The 22,737-nt window shown below is 43.8% G+C and overlaps 1 protein-coding gene and 1 long non-coding RNA gene across 2 annotated transcripts in view; one reads left to right on the forward strand and one right to left on the reverse strand.

The window, feature by feature from the left end:
- The window catches only part of LOC129621090 (T cell receptor alpha chain MC.7.G5-like), a 378,238-nt gene that overhangs the window by 196,944 nt on the left and 158,557 nt on the right, over positions 1-22,737 (reverse strand). The gene's annotated exons all lie outside the window — the stretch shown is intronic.
- Positions 1,054-13,212, forward strand: LOC129621093 (uncharacterized). The gene is made up of 3 exons (XR_008699008.1): positions 1,054-1,139; positions 11,743-11,842; positions 12,356-13,212. It is a non-coding gene; the product is annotated as an uncharacterized LOC129621093 (long non-coding RNA).

A 22,737-nucleotide genomic window follows, 5' to 3' on the forward strand; every position in this document is an offset into this window, starting at 1 on the left:
GCTGACTTGGTCCAGGTTATTTTTGTGTAAACCAGATCTGCCATAAATGCATGGTAGAGTGAGGTGTGGTATCAGAGAACACAAGTAGACCAGAGCGTTGGAGTTTCGAAGGTGACAACCCTTCTTTCTTTCTTCCATTGAAGGTGTATAATCTGGACAGCTCCCATCATAGTCCACAGAACTGGTGTGTCCCAACCTTCGTCCTGGAGCTTCGTAACCCAAACCTCAGGTAGAATTTAAGATTCAGCACTGCAACTTTAAAACATTGATATGTGTAGAGCCCATCCTTCTTCCCTCGTGCTCCCTGTTTGGCTTCCTTGGGCTTTCCTTGGGCTTCCCTTGTGGCTCAGCTGGTAAAGAATCCACCTGCAATGCGGGAGACCTGGGTTCTATCCCTGGGTTGGGAAGATCCCCTGGAGAAGAGAAAGGCTACCCACTCCAGTGTTCTGGCCTAGAGAATTCCATGGACAGTCCATGGGATCCCAAAGAGTCAGACAGGACTGAGAGACTTTCACTCACTTCACATCCTTCTTCCAATAGCAAATTACAGTGATGAAGTAGGTGGACCTGGATTTAGGTAGAAACTTCCAATCTTTCTGAATTAGACTATTTCTTTAATAGTCACAGTATCAGTGGAATTCAAGCTTGGTCCCCAAAAGATATCCTTCACACGTCTTCTCCTTTTAGAACATGCAAAATGCTGCTCTGGAAACAGATCTCTGAGAAAATGCCCATGAATGGCGCAAGGTGGTGCTGTCTAGACTTGGAGGGGTAGGGGTAGGATTGAGATGCAAAAAACCAGAGTAGGAAGGGACCATGTTGCATCACTTCCCTGTTGAGATGTAAACGATCTGGGAACCATCATTGCTGGAAGGTGTAAAGCTCAGGATGAGGGAGACTGGGAGGATTTCAAAGAGGAAAGTTTGAATTTATCAAGTGGGAGCCCAATGATCAAGATCAGAGAAAGATATTGAGAAGTAAATGCCACAGAAGACACTGCGAGAAATTGACCATGAACAAATGACATGGAGGGGATGTTTATGGTGACTATTTGTCCAGGGATTTCCAAGCTTGAGCTCCTTGCTCCTGGAAGGTGCCCGGGATAACAGAAGAATGGAAGAGGAAGTCCCTCCGTAGAGGTGTGTGACAAAAATTAATAATTTCACTTGTATGTTGACCTTATAATGGAAATACAAAAGCACAGGGGAGCCTTTTGGCTGTTGGCTTCAGAAAAGAAATACTAGAAAATAAAAATAAGCCAGAATATTTATAGAAAAAGAGGAAATTCCATGCTGATCGAAAGGTCGGATTTTATATAGTTTGGAACTTACTATTTTCCATCAGAAAATTGATAACAACATTTCAGTGAACTTGGATCTGGATGCCTCATGTGGGATAAAAGTGGCAGCTGCTCTTTTGTGTGAATTCAATAGGGAGACACAGGGGACAACTGGTCTGATCCCTGATTCTGCTGTTTAGCAGGGCTTCTGGCTCAGAAACACATTGAAATGTCTTGCGTTTTTCAGGTCTTTTGTTTTCAAATGCTGTTCAGGGCTGTTATTACACCTGAGGATATTACTTTTCTCACCTTGTGTATGTACGATGTCGGACACCCTGTACTGACACAGATGACTAATTTACAAGCATTACCTAAGTCTAATTAATATCAGTACCTGAAGTAGTTTATAAAGATTGGATTCTGAGGCTATAATTTAGGAATATAGACTTTTGGTCTTTTTCTTACAGGCCCCCAATATAACCAGATAATTCTCTGTCTGGTTTCTTGAGGGCCAAGTTACTTTCTTGCAGAACCATTCTTAGCCATTTTTTAACCATTTTTTAAAACCTAGGGGAGTGTAAGACTACAGACAAGCCACAGCCCAAAGCCCAGGCTGCTGACTTGAGCACAGATGGGAGAATGTTAGCGGCCAAGAAATATGAGGTCTTTGGCTCTTTTCCCAGAACTGCCAGGCTAAGACCTTGGCAGAGACCCAACAGGAAACTGAACTCTATTTGCATATCCTTTTATACATGGGAGATTAAAAGCTTCAACCTTGAGTGATCACAGTTTTTGAAAAATCCCGATGAGGCATTAAAGAGGAGGAGGAGTGTCCCAAGGGAGGTGAGCTGGAGGCAAAGTAAGGTAGGTCTGAGGTTAGCACTGACTTTCAATCCCCTTTGATTAACCATGAGTGTATTTTGTTTAGTTCTTTTTCTGATTTTATCCTTATCAAGTCACATAAAGGAATCAGCCAGGCAAGAATCTGGGCATCACAATCTTGGGAATCTATGAAATGTGATTCCCTTTGTCCCACAGCTGCTTCCTTCTCTTTCTTGTTGGACTGAGACCTGCAGCTTGTTAGCGCTGAAGCAGGCATGTTGTTGTTTGGTCGCTAAGTCGTGTCTGACTCTTTGTGACCCTTTGTTCTGCCAGGCTCCTTTGTCCATGGAATTCTCCAGGCAAGAATACTGGAGTGGGTAGCTATTTCTTCTCCGGGAATCTTCCCAACCTAGGGATCAAACTCGAGTCTCCTGCACTGGCAGGTGGATTCTTTATCTCTGAGCCACCAGGGAAACCCTAAGGAAGCGTAGCGATCAGCTAATATAACCTATTGTACAGATGACAATCTGAGGCTCAAAGAGTTTGAGTGACTTATGTCAAGTCACAGAATAAGAAGTGAAGTTCTGATTCCCCCTCTCCCATACTTTTGTCAACAGGCTGCCAGTTCCTCTTAGCAGGTGGAAGTTTCCTCAGATCACAGCTTCTTTCCCTCAAGGGATTTGGCACAGATAATAATACCCTTCACCGTCTTCTACCAACAGAACAAGCATTTCTGGCAAAACAGTAGCTCTGATTCCCTGACTTTTCTTCCTAATTCGCCTGCATAAGGTCTCTAGTTTTTTTTTTTTTTTTAATGGACAAAGCCAAAGTACTGAAATGAGGATTTACCTTTGGGATTTACCTATGGGATTTATTTAGGGAACTTGAGTTTCTTGGCCAAGTGCTATGGTGAACTAAGCCTAGGAAGAAGGCATGAGTAACATGAGGATGGACAAATGTCACCCCTCACAGGTTAGTAACTAAACGTAACAGGTTGTTTTATAAGGATGAAGAAAGATCTCTGCATTCCTAATAAGGTACGTCAATCAAATATCCTAAGACTGGGAAGGCCCTGCAAGAAATATCCTCAAAGCTTGAAGGCTGAGCTTTCTGAAAGTTGAGATTCCTTGGTCCAGCTACTTTCCTAGACATGTAAACCATGTCTATTGGAAGAGTTTGACATCAAAAATTCATTCTCCTTGTTACTTTTGCTAAATCTGGGACTGGCCTGGGCCACCTTCATCTGGTTCAGACAGAGGGCAATGAAGACACAGTATGTTACTGGGGACCTAGATTTTTCCACTACTGGACTCATCTTTGAGACTTTCACTATCATCAATGACAGTGTTCATCAATGGGAGAACGTAGAGAGGTTGTGTGGAAAGAACATTCCTGATGAGATATTTTTATGAGAAATACGCTGGCAGCACCTTTGGACTTTTTGGTTTGAAAAAGTCTTACTGATTATTATCAATGTTTAGATCTTTATTCTCTCTTCTGAGTAAAAACCACCCTCCTTCAGACCACTAAGAGCTGAGGGTATTGGGACTTCCCTGGCGGTTCAGTGGTTAAGACCTTGCCCTTCAATGCAGGGGATGTGGATTCAATCCCGGGTGGGGGAGGTAAGATCCCACATGCCTTGTGACCAAAAAACTAAAACATAAAATAGAAGCAATATTGTAACAAATTCAACAAAAACTTTAAAAATGGTCCACATTAAAAAAAAAAAGAGAGAATAGGAGCCAAGGGTATAGAATATTAGCATAATTGAGCACGTTTGATGTGCTAATCACCCAGGAGTGCCAGGTGACTTCTAGCAATTATTTTATTTAATCTTTGTAATAACTCTCTGAAATAGGTATTATTATCTCTGTTTTATCTGTGAGGAAACAGAGGTTTAAGAAGTTGGGCAACCTTGTTCAAGGTCCCACAGTAAATGAGGAGCTATGATTCTTCCTTACTTTTGTCTGATTCCACCACCCATGCTCTTTTTACAATTCAAAGAACTCATGTATAAAAACACATATGCAGCTTATAGACTAAATTTTTTAGACCAAAGATTTAAACTTGGTCATATCAAGATAGGTAAAAAGACCTTAACAACGTGAGGGACCATTTTCAGGTGATTGCTTTTAAGTTCAACACATTTTAATATTTTTGTGAACGATAAGCATATTTATTCTTGTATAATCACTTTTGTAATCTGCACTATATTGCCACCTATTTAAGAGAGGAAAATACGCCTACTTAAACTGTGCCAGGAAACTTTCTGTTAACACGATAAGGATGTTTTCACAGATCTGAAATGTGGGAAGGATTATAGAATGTGTTTATCTGAAACTCAGAAAATCCCACTCTCATCTTTCTTTCCCTTTAGTATAATTATATGTTTTGCTCTTTCTGTCTCTTTCCTCCAATGTTCTAGAAGTCAAGGGCTAATAAAAGCAGCCATGCCGCATGGTCAGCTTCATGTGAGAGGCAGATATGAGTTTAACTTTCTGGCCACCTGTCACCATTCAGAACAGCCCTCTGGCCAACAGGACTTCTGAAAGGGTCATTCAAGGCTGGTTCCCTAGGGTACCAACACATCTCTTCTCACACTTTGGCCCAGCCACCTCTGGATGCAGTAAGTTGGAAGATGAAAAGATTGGGAAAGTTCAAAATAGCAGGGCAAAGAAACCATTTCAAATGAAAATAACAGAGGACCAAGTATGATTAAGATGGAGGTGTAGGTCTGGGACAGTGAGATCTAGCTGGAGAAAGATCACTGATCTTACATGCAGATTCTCCTTTTATTCTGCTTACTAGGGAGATTTCAACCCCCTTCAGTTTCTCTGTGGTTCGTAGTGGTGAAAGCACAATAATACTCAGCCTCTGGTTTCAGTTTTTTCATTTGTATATATAAATGATTGTTGATGTTATTCCTAGTGAGAATAAATCTTCCCTCCATGGAAAATTTGAAATGCTTAACCTTAGTCCGGAGGGACTAATTTTAGAAAGAAAATTCATGCAGTCTTTCTAGAACTTGATGGTAGTAGTTCACCCAGAAGAGTGAACAGCTGTGAGTGACTTACTGGGAAGTTAAATCCAGAGGCATTGCGGATAGTCCTTAGGGAGTCCCCAGCGCTTCTTTTGGTCCCCGCAGATGATTCAGTGACTGGACCTCTGGAAAAGAGGGAACCCTGATAAGAATTGTGAGAGACAGACATAATACTCTCTGCAAAAGGATGATTCATGCATTATCATGGTGGAATATCACAAAGAACGTCAGTCCAGATAGATACTACATGCTGGAAACTGAGGGTGGAAAAGTGCTTTCAAACATACCACTGAGGCTATCAGTCTTCTTGGTTGCAGAATGTAAGGATAGTATCATGGGGAACCCAAAGGAAATAGTTCTTCCCTCCTTGCACAGCTTCCTTTTATAGAATAGAGCCTAATACAGTCAGAAACGACTTTGGAAGGGATTGGCCCCACGCTTTTAACCACAGACATGATTTAAAAGGTTTAATAAGCTCCAGAAAATGGAGCCTCTTGGGTTGCATGGCACAATATCTTTGGAGGCAGCTACTTGGGCTTGCGTCCAAGCTCAGCCACTCACCAGCTGACCTTGGGCAATGCCTTACTCTGGCCTTGCTTCCGTGTTTTCCCCTACTTACACATAGAAAAGTACTCCTTGACTGTAGGCCATCAATGAATATTGTTATTGGTACCTCTTTACAACTATTGATGATTTTCATTTTAAGGAGATTTTTCATTTTTAACTTCTTTTTGCTGAAATTTCCGAATGTTTTCTCTTTTTCTTGGCTCATAGGAAGACTGATCACAGCAGCATAGAGGGTGAGAAGGGGAAGGGACCTTAGGTTGTCTCTGTTCCGGTTTCCTTGCCTTGTGCATGAGCCTGGGGACGGGTGTAGGTTCTCACAGGGCAAAAGTAGACTTTGAACACATATTCCACTCTGGTGGGTTTCTTTTCCATTGTGTAATAACTCTTCACAGGCTTTAATTCAATGCTGTTTAATTTCTCCAAGACTTCAGTTCAGTTGCTCAGCCGTGTCCGACTCTTTGTGACCCCATGAATCGCAGCACGCCAGGCCTCCCTGTCCATCACCAACTCCTGGAGTTCACTCAGACTCACGTCCATTGAGTCAGTGATGCCATCCAGCCATCTCATCCTCTGTTGTCCCCTTCTCCTCCTGCCCCCAATCCCTCCCAGCATCAGGGTCTTTTCCAAAGAGTCAACTCTTTGCATGAGGTGGCCAAAGTACTGGAGTTTCAGCCTTAGCATCATTCCTTCCAAAGAAATCCCAAGGCTGATCTCCTTCAGAATGGACTGGTTGGATCTCCTTGCAGTCCCAGGGACTCTCAAGAGTCTTCTCCAACACCACAGTTCAAAAGCATCAATTCTTCAGGGCTCAGCTTTCTTCACAGTTCAATTCTCACATCCATACATGACCACAGGAAAAACCATAGCCTTGACTAGACGAACCTTTGTTGGCAAAATAATGTCTCTGCTTTTCAATATGCTATCTAGGTTGGTCATGACTTTTCTTCCAAGGAGTAAGCGTCTTTTAATTTCATGGCTGCAGTTACCATCTGCAGTGATTTTGGAGCCCAGAAAAATAAAGTCTGACACTGTTTCCACTGTTTCCCCATCTATTTCCCATGAAGTGATGGGACCAGATGCCATGATCTTCGTTTTCTGAATGTTGAGCTTTAAGCCAACTTTTTCACTCTCCACTTTCACTTTCGTCAAGAGGCTTTTGAGTTCCTTTTCACTTTCTGCCATAAGGGTGGTGTCATCTGCATATCTGAGGTTATTGATATTTCTGCCAGCACTCAGGCTAATTTAGAAACCTGTCAGGCCAGTGACCTGTGGGAAGAGCTGATCAGTGCTGAGTATAATAACACTGCCATTCTTATAATCTTATAGCACCTCGTTAGCTTTCTTTTTCTTAACAGCATTGTCATATGGTAGACTTGTGTTTGTTTTGAGAAAGAAAGAAGGGGAAATTTTTGTCTCTGAATGGAAGGCGGGCTCAGGCCATTGATCCACCCATTCCTCAGTAGACAGGATCAGAGGCACTGCAGTGGGGACAAAGATCAGGAAGTGAGGAAAGAGTCCCCGATGAGTGGGGTTTACTTAGGCTGAGAAGATAGAGGGGGAGACCAGCCTTTCGTCTTTATACTGAACACCTGTTATGAACTTGGAATGGCACTAAGCTCCCCAGGAATGCAAAATGCCTAGGACAGCATTTGAGATTTCATGGAGTCTCTTTAGAAAGGGGTAGAAAGCGAGAGTGGAAGTGTAGTGGACCCTCTGGAGCTCTTTGAGGCTCTGGACTCCCACAACACTCAGGAGACATCTTATTCTTCCAGATCAACTTGGCTAGGAGGAGATTTTCCAGCTGACCAGAGTGGAGAATAGCATAGCAGGGATGTGGGCTGAAAATACGGTGGTGATAGGGTGCTTTCCTGTGACAACCAGGTAAGGGAGTGGTGGGAGGCGTTCATGACCAGGGGTTGGAAGCCCTGCTGTCTTTTGGCTTTTCTACCAGCTGGCTGTGGGCTGTAGAGAAAGTCAATTTCTCCATTTCCTAGGTCACCTAAGGAGGGGGAAAAATATTACCTGCTCCAGATTCCATTTGTTAATAATGCAATTCTACCATCTTGCTTTTCGTATTCTATGTTTTGACCTTTCAGCACAGCTTCCTCTCCACTGGTACTAATTCATGGAAATACAGCACATTGGTTTTAAAAAATGGAAGTCTGAATGCTTGGTGACAGAGATTGCAGCAAGAGAAGAAAAAACAAAAAAACAAAAAACTGTTGCCTGTTCCTCCAAGTTACAGAAAAACTGGTACTACTATGTATCATAAAACTGGCCATTAAAATGTTATTTCTAACAGAAAATTCTGGAAAACACCCAGACTCTAAATATATCTTACTGCTCATCCCAGACCTTTGCTGAAATGTAAGCTTCTCCTTGTAGCCTTTCTTGATCAGCTGATTTAAAAAATTTGCCTCCATCAGACCCCTGATTTCCTACTCTTTCTACCTCCCTGCAAGTCTTCTCCATGGTAATCATCACAATGTAACACATATTTTACTTATTTTGTATTTATTTTCACTAAAATAAACTCCCAACCTTCTGTATTCCCAGTGTGTCTAGAAAAGTACCTAGCATATAGTAGCTACTTAATAAATATTTGTTGAATAAATAATGTTATATTTTATGAAAATAGCTTTAATCTCCAAAAGTCTACACTTTGGATTGGTTTCCTTTTTTAATAATTTGTTGTCCTAGTAATGTATTTATACTGACAGTTCTTTTTCTGAAAGTTATAAATTCTCCTGGGGCTTTGTCCTTAAGCCAGAAAATGATCATTAAAGCTTCCTTATTCTCTCACATGTATGCAGGCAATGGAAAGCTTACAGCTACTAGTTTTCTTTTTTTTTTTTTTTAAATTATTTATTTATTTGGCTGCACCGGGTTTGTGGTTCACAGACTCTCTCTAGTTGTGGCACCCAGGTTTAGTTGCCCATGTGGGATCTTAGTTCTCTGATCAGGGATCGAAACTGCGTCCTCTGCACTGCAAGATGGGTTCTTAAACACTGGGCTACTGGGGAAGTCTCTAGATTTCTTATTTAAACACAGAGTTGGAGAACCTGCCCTATTGAAATGAATAGGAGCTCTCGCATGGTGCTTGACGTCCTTTAGCAGGTCCTCTTCCTATGGAGCCTGCATGCTGGGTGGAGCACTGCTCCAGGCCGGCTGCACCTGGGGGCCTCAAGCATCCAGGCTACCTGCCTTCAGAGAGTTCCTCCAGTGTTTGATCTACATAGTCGTGCACTGTTACCACTCACAGTGTATGTGTCTGTGCATGTGTGAGTTGCAAAAAGCACAGACTCTGAGGGATTCTGCATTCCTGAAGAATTCCAAAATCATTTGATGGTGGTGGTCATAGGGGGAGAGGGAGTTAGGAGTTGTTCTTTCCAGTGTCTTTTGGTTCAGAGGTGGCATGCCCCAGCAGTCTGTTTAGAGAGAAAGTTTGCAAAATTCCTCTGGGAAATAAGGTAGAAATGTTCAAGCTTCTCCCAGCAGTTCAACACTTGGGGCTTGGGGCCTTACGGTTAGGGTTAGGGTTAGGGTATATGGTGAAAGGAGAAAGCCTGCCATTCCCTGTCCTCACCCTCCCATTTTATTCCAATCATGGTGGGATGTCCAAGAAATGTAGGAGCATTGATGTCTGCTCTTCAAGAGTCAGTTATTTGGTGTTCTAGAGTGCTCTATTATCTACTCTTTAGAAAATCTTGTTAACAGATAGATGAGGGTTGGATAAAGCATTTCTGAGGGCAAAGTTATCACCAGTCGTGTACACTATTGCATTCCCAACATGTAGCAGAGTGCAGGATACACACTGCTCATTCATTGCACATTTCACTCACTCATTCATTCGACACATGTACTGCGTGCCCATTTCGTGCCAGATTTATTCCAAGTGCTAGAGGTAACACAGGGAGCAAAACAGGCAAAATCCCTGTGTTCCAGCAGAGAGCTAAACAACAGATAAATAAGCAAGTAAAATATACAGCACATCAAATAGTAATAAATGCTATGGAGAAAAATTAGGTAGAGAGGAGAGATGGTATTTGCTAAAGGAAGAATAAAGCACTCTGACCCCAAAATATTAGAAATGTTATTATCCCATGATTTCAATTTATACTTGGAGGCAAGATGTCGAATTGAGAAGTAGGAAAGCAGCCTCAATTCCAGGGTTTCTTTCACCTTGTTGATATGGAGAGTTTATTAGTCAGCACTTTCTTTTTTTTTTTTTTTTTTTTTTTAATTTTATTTTATTTTTAAACTTTACATAACTGTATTAGATTTGCCAAATATCAAAATGAATCCGCCACAGGTATACATGTGTTCCCCATCCTGAACCCTCCTCCCTCCTCCCTCCCCATTCCATCCCTCTGGGTCGTCCCAGTGCACCAGCCCCAAGCATCCAGTATCGTGCATCGAACCTGGACTGGCAACTCATTTCATACATGATATTTACATGTTTCAATGCCATTCTCCCAAATCTTCCCACCCTCTCCCTCTCCCACAGAGTCCATAAGACTGTTCTATACATCAGTGTCTCTTTTGCTGTCTCGTACACAGGGTTATTGTTACCATCTTTCTAAATTCCATATATATGTGTTAGTATACTGTATTGGTGTTTTTCTTTCTGGCTTACTTCACTCTGTATAATAGGCTCCAGTTTCATCCACCTCATTAGAACTGATTCAAATGTATTCTTTTTAATGGCTGAATAATACTCCATTGTGTATATGTACCACAGCTTTCTTATCCATTCATCTGCTGATGGACATCTAGGTTGCTTCCATGTCCTGGCTATTATAAACAGTGCTAGTCAGCACTTTCTGTCTGAGGTGCTGCAGGGGGCTAAGACCCTACCTAGAGCGAAGTTTGGTTTGAACTCAGTTCTCTTCTTTGCACGGTGGCTCCCTCACCTTAATTCACTGCAGCGCTTTCTGGTGTCAGTTTGCTCATTTTGAATGCAGGGAGTTGTGGATGATAGATCTTGAGCCCTTTTGCTACTGCTATGTAAGTGACAATAAGTCAGTGAAAATGGAAGAGATGAACTCAGACACTCTGTCTCAGGGTGCAGATGTACATGGATGGTAAAGTTAACAAGTCTATTGATCCGCCAGGGACCCACAGAATTTCTCTAGCTCTCATCACAGTGGCCCCAGACTCCTGTAGCTGACATACCAGACAGTCTCTTTGAAGGCAAGGAGAAGGCAGTGAATGCATCAGCACCCGAGAGACTCTCAGTTTAGTTCAGCCGCTCAGTTGTGTCCGACTCTTTGTGATCCCATGGACTGCAGCACATCAGGCCTCCCTGTCCATCACCAACTCCCGGAGCTTGCTCAAACTCATGTCCATAGAGTCAGTGATGCCATCCAACCATCTCATCCTCTGTCGTCCCCTTCTCCTGCCTTCAATCTTTCCCAGCATCAGGGTCTTTTCCAGTGAGTCAGTTCTTCGTATCAGGTGGCCAAAGTATTGGAGTTTCAGCTTTAGCATCAGTCCTTCCAACAAATATTCAGGACTGATTTCCTTTAGGATTGACTGACTTGATCTCCTTGCAGTTCAAAGGACTCTCAAGAGTCTTTCCCAAGACCACAGTTCAAAAGCATCCATTCTTTGGCTCTCAGTTCTCAGGGAATTTGACTCTCAGGGAATTCTATAAGACATTGCGGCTGCTAGGCATCAGAAAGGAAGAATATGTGGGTCTGTTTTCCATGCTGTGACCTGGGAAACAAGCTGTTGACCTAGGGGTGGGCTCAGGAGTGAAAATGGGAGGGCACTGGGTAGCAGCTTTCCTCTCAGTCACGGGAGTGAGGCATTTCATGAGAACAACCTGGAAGCTGAAATTGCAACTGGTGTTTTCAAGCAAGGGAGGGAAAAGTGGAGGAGGAAGGAATCAGGAAGAGGAAGGAGAAGGAGCCCACTTCCATGCCCTCTCCCCAGGACTGGCCAAGGAGTCAAGGACAACCTCTGTATCACACAGATGACTAGACTTCACACACTTGTTCCCAGTTGTTCTCTAATTCAGACTGTATTATAGGTTATGGATTTCTTTAGTGTATCCCGTGGCTCCTAGCCCAGTGCCTGGGCTACTTGCCTTTACTCGGACCCAGATCCCTGCTCTGCTTCAGGAAACTTAGGTAAGCTACCCAGGCTCTCTGAGGATCAGTATCTCCATCTGTGACACAGAGCTGACAATAAAGACCTGTGGGGCTGTTATAAGGATTAAATGAGTTCACACTTGCAAGTGGTTGCATCTTGGCACTCCATAATTTAGTTTGTTTCTTCTCAGTTATTCCACTTTATTGTTGGGCCTTTCTTATGTTAGTCGCTCAGTCGTGTCCAGCTCTTTGTGACCCCATGAACTATATCCCGTCAGGCTCCTCTGTCCATGGAGTTCTCCAGGCAAGAATACAGGAGTGTGTGATTCCCTTCTCCAGGGGATCTTCCTGACCCAGGGATCGAATCCAGGTCTCCCACATTGCAGGCAGAGTCTGTGCTGTCTGAGTCACCAGGGAAGCCTTTTTTCTTATGTTAAGTAAATTTAGGGAATAACTACTAATGTGCAATGCAATTTACTTCCTATTATTTGTTTTTTATAACACTGTGAAGATGGAACTCATAATTTCTGAAAATGTGACTTTTCTTACTAGGTTTCAAAGATGAAGAGGTACAGATGATTTTAGAAGACAGTGAAGCTTGTGTCAGGATCACAAAACCTCAGAGTCAGAAAACATTGAGAAGTCATCTGGGACCCCTGCTGCGTTGTCCTAGTTTCTTGACAGATGGTCATGAAGCATTGGTTGGAACGGGTCTGGTGGCAAGGGCACAGCCCTGTTGTTCCTTATTTCTGACACATTCTGGGGACGGCATCCTCCATGGACTACCTCCTCCCAACCTCCTGAATCATGTACTGTGTCCTCCAGCTCCAGAGCCTGAAATTGTCACCCTTCCTTACTGGCAGGAGTATCCTGAGCAAGTGTTTTAGCTATTCTGTGCCTTAGTGTCCTTATTGGTGAAATGGGGATAATAATAGAAAATGCATCATAGGATTGTTGAGAGAATTAACTCACGTAACTCATGTAAAGTGTTCGGAACAGTATAGTAAGCACAGAATAGATATTAATCATTATCACGGAGAACACACAGTTCTACAAATTTGTACAAATATTTTCTCTCCTCCTTCTCATCAAACACATTCTTCCAGTCTCTTTCAGAAGGACCCACTGGTTCTCTTGATAGAAATACATCTTGCAGGTCTTATAAAACTATTGCTCCAAAACTTTGACAATATCTACATAACTAGCTTCCAAATGTCATCCCTATATATGTACATGTATAATATATGTGTGTGTGTGTATATATATATATATGTATGTATATGTGTGTGTGTGCTCAGTCACTCAGTTGTGTCCTACTCTTTGCGATCCCATGGACTGCAGCCTGCCAGGCTCCTCTGTCCATGGGATGCTCCAGGCAAGAACACTGGAGTGGATTGCCAAGTCCTCCTACAGGGGATTGTCCTGACCCAGGGATCCAACCCGTGTCACTTATGTTTCCTGCATTGGCAGGCAGGTTCTTTACCACTGCTGCTGATGCTGCTGCTAAGTCGCTTCAGTCGTGTCTGACTCTGTGCGACCCCATAGACGGCAGCCCATCAGGTTCCCCCGTCTCTGGGATTCTCCAGGCAATAACACTGGAGTGGGTTGCCATTTCCTCCTCCACACCCTACTAAGGATTGCCTATCTGAGCATCATGGGAGCTCGTGGGCAGGATATGAGCCACTGAACCTGAAGGAAAGGCATGGATGTCAGCCTTCTCTGGCCTCCGTTTATTAATCTATTTCTTCAAGAGAAAGTCATGATCTTGTTGAAGATGCTGTTCCACTTAGATCTCTGTGTTTTTTGAGTTGCTTAGAAGTGAGCCTGCAGCAGGGTGGTAATCAGTGGCACAGTAGTAAAATCCTTCATCTCTCTCTGATGCCTTCAGGACCTCCAGCACAGCCTGGTTGGTTAAATTAACAATTTTACCTCGGAAGTTGTCCTCAAACCCAGGGCCATATACACCCCGTTCTTGGTATATGAAAGTCATTGTGTTACCCAGGGTCTTCCTGTACCAGAAAATATAGTATTTACTGATGAAAGTTGCTCCTTTCATGGAGCAGCTGAGGGTGGCAGATTTCCCCACAGCCACAGTCTTTTCTTGGTCTTGAGGCACCAACACGACAGCTGACATGACTCCTAGAGAAAAGACACAAGATAGGCTCAGTGAAGACTGGGGCTAAGATCATTGAGTAAGGGGTGCTATGTTCGAGGCAAGGCCCTGGCAGCCTTGATGCCTCACTGAGTCTTGCTCAGTTAAGTTTCCAGGATCTGCCTTACCTGCCCAGAAGAGGGTGAGGTGGATGAAGGAGCAGACTCTCTGCATGTCTCACTTGGGGACAGCTCTGCCTCCTGACTGGTCCTTGCCTGGTCCCTCCTCTGAGTCAACACCATCTCTGTGACACATTTCTGCCTGAGGAAACAGCCCCTGGCAGCTGTTTTGTTACGTAAGAGAGATTTTGCCAATCACAGAAAGCATGTGGAGCCTGCTGCCTGTTAATGAGATGACAATGCCCTTCAATGCTACCCACCCTAGAAGTTAAGTTTGACATTGTCGCTCCATTTTCATGTTAGAGGTATATGTTGTGTGCTCTGTGGTGCTGCTAAGAGTTAGTAGCAATAAGAATTATTGACATGTACAGTCATAATCATAAGAACCATCAAATAAGGAGGTTGATAGTGTGTTCACAAGGACTGTAGGTGTTGTAATGATTGTTGTGTTTACTGCCAACTCCCTCCAGGCAAAGTCGGATAAGGGTGACTCACCCAAGTATAAAAGAGCAATCCAATGTAAAAAACTTAGAAACCACCACTACCTCCCTGTTTATGACAGCTAAATTTAGATGTACTTCAGAAGAGAGGTATATTTGAATGCTTGGGACCTGCACTTTGGGTTTCAAGGTTAATGCCCTAACTACTGCACAATTGCACTCATCTCATATGCTCGTAAAGTAATGCTCAAAATTCTCCAAGCCAGGCTTCAGCAATATGTGAACCATGAACTTCCAGATGTTCAAGCTGGTTTTAGAAAAGGCAGAGGAACCAGAGATCAAATTGCCAACATCCACTGGATCATGGAAAAAGCAAGAAAGTTCCAGAAAAACATCTATTTCTGTTTTATTGACTATGCCAAAGCCTTTGACTGTGTGGATCACAATAAACTGTGGAGAGTTCTGAAAGAGATGGGAATACCAGACCACCTGACCTGCCTCTTGAGAAACCTATTTGCAGATCAGGAAGCAACTGGACATGGACCAACAGACTGGTTCCAAATAGGAAAAGGAGTACGTCAAGGCTGTATATTGTCACCCTGCTTATTTAACTTATATGCAGAGTACATCATGAGAAACGCTGGACTGGAAGAAGCACAAGCTGGAATCAAGATTGCAGGGAGAAATATCAATAACCTCAGATATGCAGATGACACCACCCTTATGGCAGAAAGTGAAGAGGAACTCAAAAGCCTCTTGATGAAAGTGAAAGTGGAGAGTGAAAAAGTTGGCTTAAAGCTCAACATTCAGAAAACGAAGATCATGGCATCTGGTCCCATCACTTCATGGGAAATAGATGGGGAAACAGTGGAAACAGTGTCAGACTTTATTTTTCTGGGCTCCAAAATCACTGCAGATGGTGATTGCAGCCATGAAATTAAAAGACGCTTACTCCTTGGAAGAAAAGTCATGACCAACCTAGATAGCATATTGAAAAGCAGAGACATTACTTTGCCAACAAAGGTCCATCTAGTCAAGGCTATGTTTTTTCCAATGGTCATGTATGGATGTGAAAGTTGGACTGTGAAGAAGGCTGAGCGCTGAAGAATTGATGCTTTTGAACTGTGGTGTTGCAGAAGAGCCTTGAGAGTCCCTTGGACTGCAGGGAGATCCAACCAGTCCATTCTGAAGGAGATCAGCCCTGGGACTTCTTTGGAAGGAATGATGCTAAAGCTGAAACTCCAATAGTTTGGCCACCTCATGCGAAGAGTTGACTCATTGGAAAAGACTCTGATGCTGGGAGGGATTGGGGACAGGAGGAGAAGAGGACAACAGAGGATGAGATGGCTGGATGGCATCAATGACTCAATGGACGTGAGTCTGAGCGAACTCCGGGAGTTGGTGATGGACAGGGAGGCCTGGCATGCTGCGATTCATGGGGTCGCAAAGAGTCGGACACGACTGATCGACTTAACTCAACTGAACTGAACTGAATCTATGAGATATTGAAATTAAACAGGTAAATTAGTAATGGAAACTAGAAAGTGCAGCTGAATCTGGGAAGAGGATCACTTGGTCTACAAAGAGGTGTCCAATATCTGAGGATGGGTGCAAGTGGAGCAGAGACCCACCTGAGGTTTCTTGTTTTCCCCAGTGTAACTGGGACCAGACTGGCCTGAGGATTCAGGTGGAAGCAAGCTCAAATTTGCTTAACCTCATGGCAGCTGCTCTTCTTCCTCTTGTCATCTCATTTATCCAACAGCCCAGCATTTCTAGAGGACCATGAGCAAGTACTCAAGGTGGTCACGTTCTCTGACACTACAAACGGCAATATCTGTACCCATAGGATGTGTACGTGTTCTCTACAGTTTGTTGCCAAGGGCAACTTTCTGGGCTTACATACCTGATCTTTTTATATCAGGTTGCTTGGTCTTGGCACATCCTATAAATCTAGTCATTTTTACTATGCGCCAGACCTTGAGGATTCAGTGATGAATGACAGATATGGTCTCTTCCCTCACAGAGTTTAGTTTCTAGCATGAGCCCCAGTCACTGCTTACTGATTTGCATAATGAATTTCTCCAGTGCTGCAGACTGACAAGGACCTTGCAGATGCAGGGTTTTGAGAGCATGTTACAGGGGCCAGGATCTGGTCAGGAGGTCAGGGAAGGCTTTTTTTGAAGAAGTGACTTTGCAGTTGAGACTCAAAAGCAGAAGTTACCCAGGAGTGCTGGATAGTGTCTCTTTGTCCCTCCAGATCACTCTATTTCCTCCCCTAGGACAGGGGCCCCCAACCTCTAGGCTGCAGACCAGTACCTTCTGTCAGATCAGCTGCGGCTTTAGATTAGAAATAAAGGGCACAATAGATATAATGTGCTTGAATCATCCTGACACCATGCCCCACCTCCGGGTCCATGGAAAAATCGTCTTCCACAAAACCGGACCCTGGTGCAAAAAAGTTTGGGGACCACTGCTCTAGGAGGCTGACCTCAATGGAAACATCCACCTGGGTCCCTTGCTCGCTGACATCTTGTTCATTTTGGCCAATGAGAGGCACCATCAGGAGATTGGAGAGAAGGAGAAAGGTGAGGTGGGGCTTTTTTACTCCAGGCTACTTCCTGTTGGCTGTGCCTTGCTAGTCTCTGCTTTCCTCCACCGGAGGCTGCAGGTTTTAGTAAAGGCTCTTGTGCTTCATACTTTAGGCCTAGGGTGGCAGCTGTTTTTCTGTCACCAAACGCAGATGTTTCACTATCTTTTTCTGGGTTTCCCATAACCCAGCAGTATTAATTTCTTATGGCCGTCTTAACGAAGTACCACAAACTGGGTGCCTTAAAACAGCAGGTTTATTGTCTCACAGTTCTGGGGGCTAGAAGTCTGAAATCAAAGTGTCAGCAGGGCCATGCCTACTCTGAAACTTTTAGCAGGATCCTTCCTTGCTTCTTCCTAGAGGCTGCTGATTTGCTGGCAGCCCTGGGTGTTCTTTGGCTTGGCTGGCCTTTGCTGTCATGTGGTGTTTGCTTAACATCTCTGTCTTGACAGGGCTTTCTTACGAATTCATCAGTCATGTTGGATTAGAGGCCCACCCTACTCCAGTCTGACCTCATCTTGACTAATTACATCAATTGCAAAGATGCTATTTCCATATAAGGTCACTTTCTATGCTATTGGGGGTTAGGACTTGAACATATTTTTCTTGAGGGACACAATTCCATTCTTAACACCGGCCCACAAATGTCCTTTTCATTAGAGTCTCCCTAATCACCCCTTTGACAGTGCCCTCTTTCTCCTGCTGGGACTCTGCTTGATACACCAAGTATAGGGGGCCTGTGAAGGGGAAGAACTTTCTGTAGGAGAAAGGAGGACATATTTTTAAAAGGCCCTGAGGCAGGAGGAAGTGCTGTAGGCTTAAAGTTGCATTAACATCAAAAGAACAGTTAGCAGGACTCAAATAAGCCTATCTTCTTAGATAATTATTGTTGAATTCTCCCAAATCAATCAGGAAGTCATTCTGAATAATTCCAAGATAGTGCTTATGTTTATGACTATGATTTCTATCTGCCACAGGTTAGAGGTAATTTTAAGAGCTTTATGCTAATGGACAAAGACAACCTTCTTCTGGGCCTGATGAGGATAGAGTCTGCTTGAACAATATATCAAAGCCAGAGGTAGAAGACAGCAGTGGGGAGGGAGCAGGTTTTGTGGGAGTTGGGACAGAGTGTAGGGGTTTTCCTGGTTGGCCTTGGAATACGGAATGAAGCAGGGCAAAGGCTAACAGAGTTTTGCCAAGAGAACGCACTGGTCATAGCAAACACCCTCTTCCAACAACACAGGAGAAGACTCTACACATGGACATCACCAGATAGTCAACACTGAAATCAGACTGATATATTCTTTGCAGCCAAAGATGGAGAAGCTCTATACAGTCAGCAAAAACAAGACCGGGAGCTGACTATGGCTCAGACCATGAACTCCTTATTGCCAAATTCAGACTTAAATTGAAGAAAGTAGGGAAAACCACTAGACCATTCAGGTATGACCTAAGTCAAATTCCTTATGATTATATAGTGGAAGTGAGAAATAGATTTAAGGGACTAGATCTGATAGATAGAGTGCCTGATGAACTATGGACGGAGGTTCGTGACAGTGTACAGGAGAAAGGGATCAAGACCATCCCCATGGAAAAGAAATGCAAAAAAGCAAAATGGCTGTCTGGGGAGGCCTTACAAATAGCTGTGAAAAGAAGAGAAGCGAAAAGCAAAGGAGAAAAGGAAAGATATAAGCATCTGAATGCAGAGTTCCAAAGAATAGCAAGAAGAGATAAGAAAGCCTTCCTCAGTGATCAATGCAAAGAAATAGAGGAAAACAACAGAATGGGAAAGACTAGAGATCTCTTCAAGAAAATTAGAGATACCAAGGGAACATTCCATGCAAAGATGGGCTCGATAAAGGACAGAAATGGCATGGACCTAACAGAAGCAGAAGATATTAAGAAGAGATGGCAAGAATACACAGAAGAATTGTACAAAAAAGATATTCACGACCCAGATAATCACGATGGTGTGATCACTCACCTAGAGCCAGACATCCTGGAATGTGAAGTCAAGTAGGCCTTAGAAAGCATTACTACGAACAAAGCTAGTGGAGGTGATGGAATTCCAGTTAAGCTATTTCAAATCCTGAAAGATGATGCTGTGAAAGTGCTGCTCTCAATATGCCAGCAAATTTGGAAAACTCAGCAGTGGCCACAGGACTGCAAAAGGTTGGTTTTCATTCCAATCCCAAAGAAAGGCAATGCCAAAGAATGCTCAAACTACCACACACTTGCACTCATCTCACACACTAGTGAAGTAATGCTCAAAATTCTCCGAGCCAGGCTTCAGCAATACGTGAACCATGAACTTCCAGATGTTCAAGCTGGTTTTAGAAAAGGCAGAGGAACCAGAGATCAAATTGCCAACATCCACTGGATCATGGAAAAAGCAAGACAGTTCCAGAAAAACATCTATTTCTGTTTTATTGACTATGCCAAAGCCTTTGACTGTGTGGATCGCAATAAACTGTGGAAAATTCTGAAAGAGATGGGAATACCAGACCACCTGACCTGCCTCTTGAGAAACCTATATGCAGATCAGGAAGCAACTGGACATGGACCAACAGACTGGTTCCAAATAGGAAAAGAAGTACGTCAAGGCTGTATATTGTCATCCTGCTTATTCAACTTATATGCAGAGTACATCATGAGAAACGCTGGAATGGAAGAAGCACAAGCTGGAATCAAGATTGCAGGGAGAAATATCAATAACCTCAGATATGCAGATGACACCACCCTTATGGCAGAAAGTGAAGATGAACTAAAGAGACTCTTGATGAAAGTGAAAGTGGAGAGTGAAAAAGTTGGCTTAAAGCTCAACATTCAGAAAACGAAGATCATGGCATCTGGTCCCATCACTTTATGGGAAATAGATGGGGAAACAGTGGAAACGGTGTCAGACTTTTTATTTTTTTGGGCTCCAAAATCACTGCAGATGGTGACTGCAGCCATGAAATTAAAAGCCGCTTACTCCTTGGAAGGAAAGTTATGACCAACCTAGATAGCATATTGAAAAGCAGAGACATTACTTTGTCAACAAAGGTCCGTCTAGTCAAGGCTATGGTTTTTCCAGTGGTCATGTATGGATGTGAGAGTTGGACTGTGAAGAAAGCTGGGTGCTGAAGAATTGATGCTTTTGAACTGTGGTGTTGGAGGACTCTTGAGAGTCCCTTGGTCTGCAAGGAGATCCAACCAGTCCATTCTGAAGGAGATCAGCCCTGGGATTTCTTTGGAAGGACTGATGCTAAGGCTGAAACTCCAATACTTTGGCCACCTCACTCGAAGAATCGACTCATTGGAAAAGACTCTGATGCTGGGAGGGATTGGGGACAGGAGAAGAAGGGGACGACAGAGGATGAGATGGCTGGATGGCATCACCAACTCAATGGACATGAGATTGGGTGAACTCTGGGAGTTGGTGATGGACAGGGAGGCCTGGTGTGCTGCAGTTCATGGGGTGGCAAAGACTCGGACTCTACTGATCGACTGAACTGAAACTATAAAGAATCTGCCCAAAATGCAGGAGACCCTGGTTTGATCCCTGGGTCAGGAAGATTCCCTGGAGAAGGAAAATGGGGCAGGGTGTGGCTAGGAGACTACCTGGTCAGGAAGAGTCAGGATCTGCTACAGCAGCTTGGCCTGGGCCCATGGCGGGAGCAGGATGGAACTTAAGCACAAACAGCCTATGCAGGTTGCCTAGGTAGAAGGTAGAAAAGTGTGCCAGGGCCCCACCCTTGGATGCCCCCTTCCGCAGGCTCTGAGCAGGCTCTGTTCCTGGTGCTCAGTCATTCTTTCTGTCTCCTGCTCCTGCAATTAGGTCACAACTTTCCAGTCCCTGGGGGATGTCTGGCCATTCATGTGACAGGAGAGAGCTCTCAGGAAGAACTTATGTTTCTTCACAATCTGTGAGGAATAAATGAAATTATATTTGTGAACACTTGGCTCATTGCTTGGCTATTTGTTAGTTTCCTTCTCTTTTGACATTTATATAAAAACCAGGACATCTGAGAATTGGACAGTTAGTAGGAGAGACAAGACTATGATGGGATGCTTTATCCATTCTTTCCCATATCTCCCCATAATTTCCATCGGCCCCCCATTCTTTCCATCTTTCTCAATCTTATATGCTATGAAAACACCAGCTCAAGGCACATTCCTGAGGCATCTTTCTACCAGATCACAGCCCCTCAGCCCCACCTTTTTGCCTTTGTATACAGTACTTTGGGCTGCACTAGTGGTAAAGAACTCACCTGCCAATGCAGGAGACCTAAGACACGCAGTTTTGCTCCCTGGGTTGGGAAGATCCCCTGGAGGAGGGCATGGCAACCCACTCCAGTATTCTTGCCTGGAGAATCCCATGGACAGAGGAGCCTGGTGGGCTACAGTCCACGGGGTCGCAAAGAGTCAGATACGACTGAAGGGACTTCGCATGCAGGCACACGCAGTTCTTTACGATGTATAAGTGTGGCCTCATTCTTGCTTAGTCTGGTCTTTATCTCCTGTGTAATCCCTCCAAAACACCTGTGGGACCCATCAGTTCAGTTCAGTCACTCAGTCGTGTTCCACTCTTTGCAATCCCACAGACTGCAACATGACAGGCTTCCCTGTCCATCACCAACTCCTGGAGCCTGCTCAAACTCATGTCCCTTGAGTTGGTGATGCCATCCAACCATCTCACCTTCTGTTGTTCCCTTCTCTTCCTGCCTTCAATCTTTCCCAGCATCAGGGTCTTTTCCAGTGAGTCAGTTTTTAGCATTACATGGCCAAAGCATTGGAGTTTCAGTTTCAGCTTCAGCATCAGTACTTCCAATGAATATTCAGGGCTGATTTCCTTTAGGATTGACTGGTTTGCTCTCCTTGCAGTCCAAGAGACTCTGAAGAGTCTTCTCCAAGACCACGGTTCAAAAGCATCAATTCTTTGGTGCTCAGCTTTCTTCACAGTCCAACTCTCACATCCATACATGACCACTGGAAAAACCATAGCCTTGACTAGATGGACCTTTGTTGGCAAAGTAATGTCTCTGCTTTTGAATATGCTGTCTAGGTTGGTCATAGCTTTTCTTCCAAGGAGCAAGCATCTTTTAATTTCATGGCTGCAGTCACCATATGCAGTGATTTTGGAGCCCCCAAAAATAAAGTCTGCCACTGTTTCCACTGTTTCCCCATCTATTTCCCATGAAGTGATGGGACCAGATGCCATGATCTTCATTTTATGAATGTTTACTTCATGGCAAATAGATGGGGAAAGAGTGGAAACAGTGGAACCCACACTGGTCCTCAAAAATGCTGACTGAAATGAAATGATTTCTTCTGTTCACAGGATGTCTGACTTGAAAGTGAGTCGCTGTCTACGACACACCAGGGGCACACAGGACCATCAGTAAAGAGAACATTCTCAAGATCATGGCCATAGGAAGGACCTCAGGCTTTGGATTGTGGCCCTAAAGACAAGCCATATCATTACAGAAACATCTGCTTCCTTCAGACTTACCAGACAGTGGAAGGTTAAGAAAGGCACTACTGACCTTAATACACAAACAATGCTTCTGGCTTTTCCATTAGTGCACAGTGGCTGGAGAGTGCTGTGAGGCTGAGGTTGTCAATATTTCATTAAATATTTTCAGGGCCAGGGT

The sequence above is a fragment of the Bubalus kerabau genome, chromosome 10 (assembly GCF_029407905.1).
Source record: "Bubalus kerabau isolate K-KA32 ecotype Philippines breed swamp buffalo chromosome 10, PCC_UOA_SB_1v2, whole genome shotgun sequence".
NCBI lineage: Eukaryota > Metazoa > Chordata > Mammalia > Artiodactyla > Bovidae > Bubalus > Bubalus kerabau.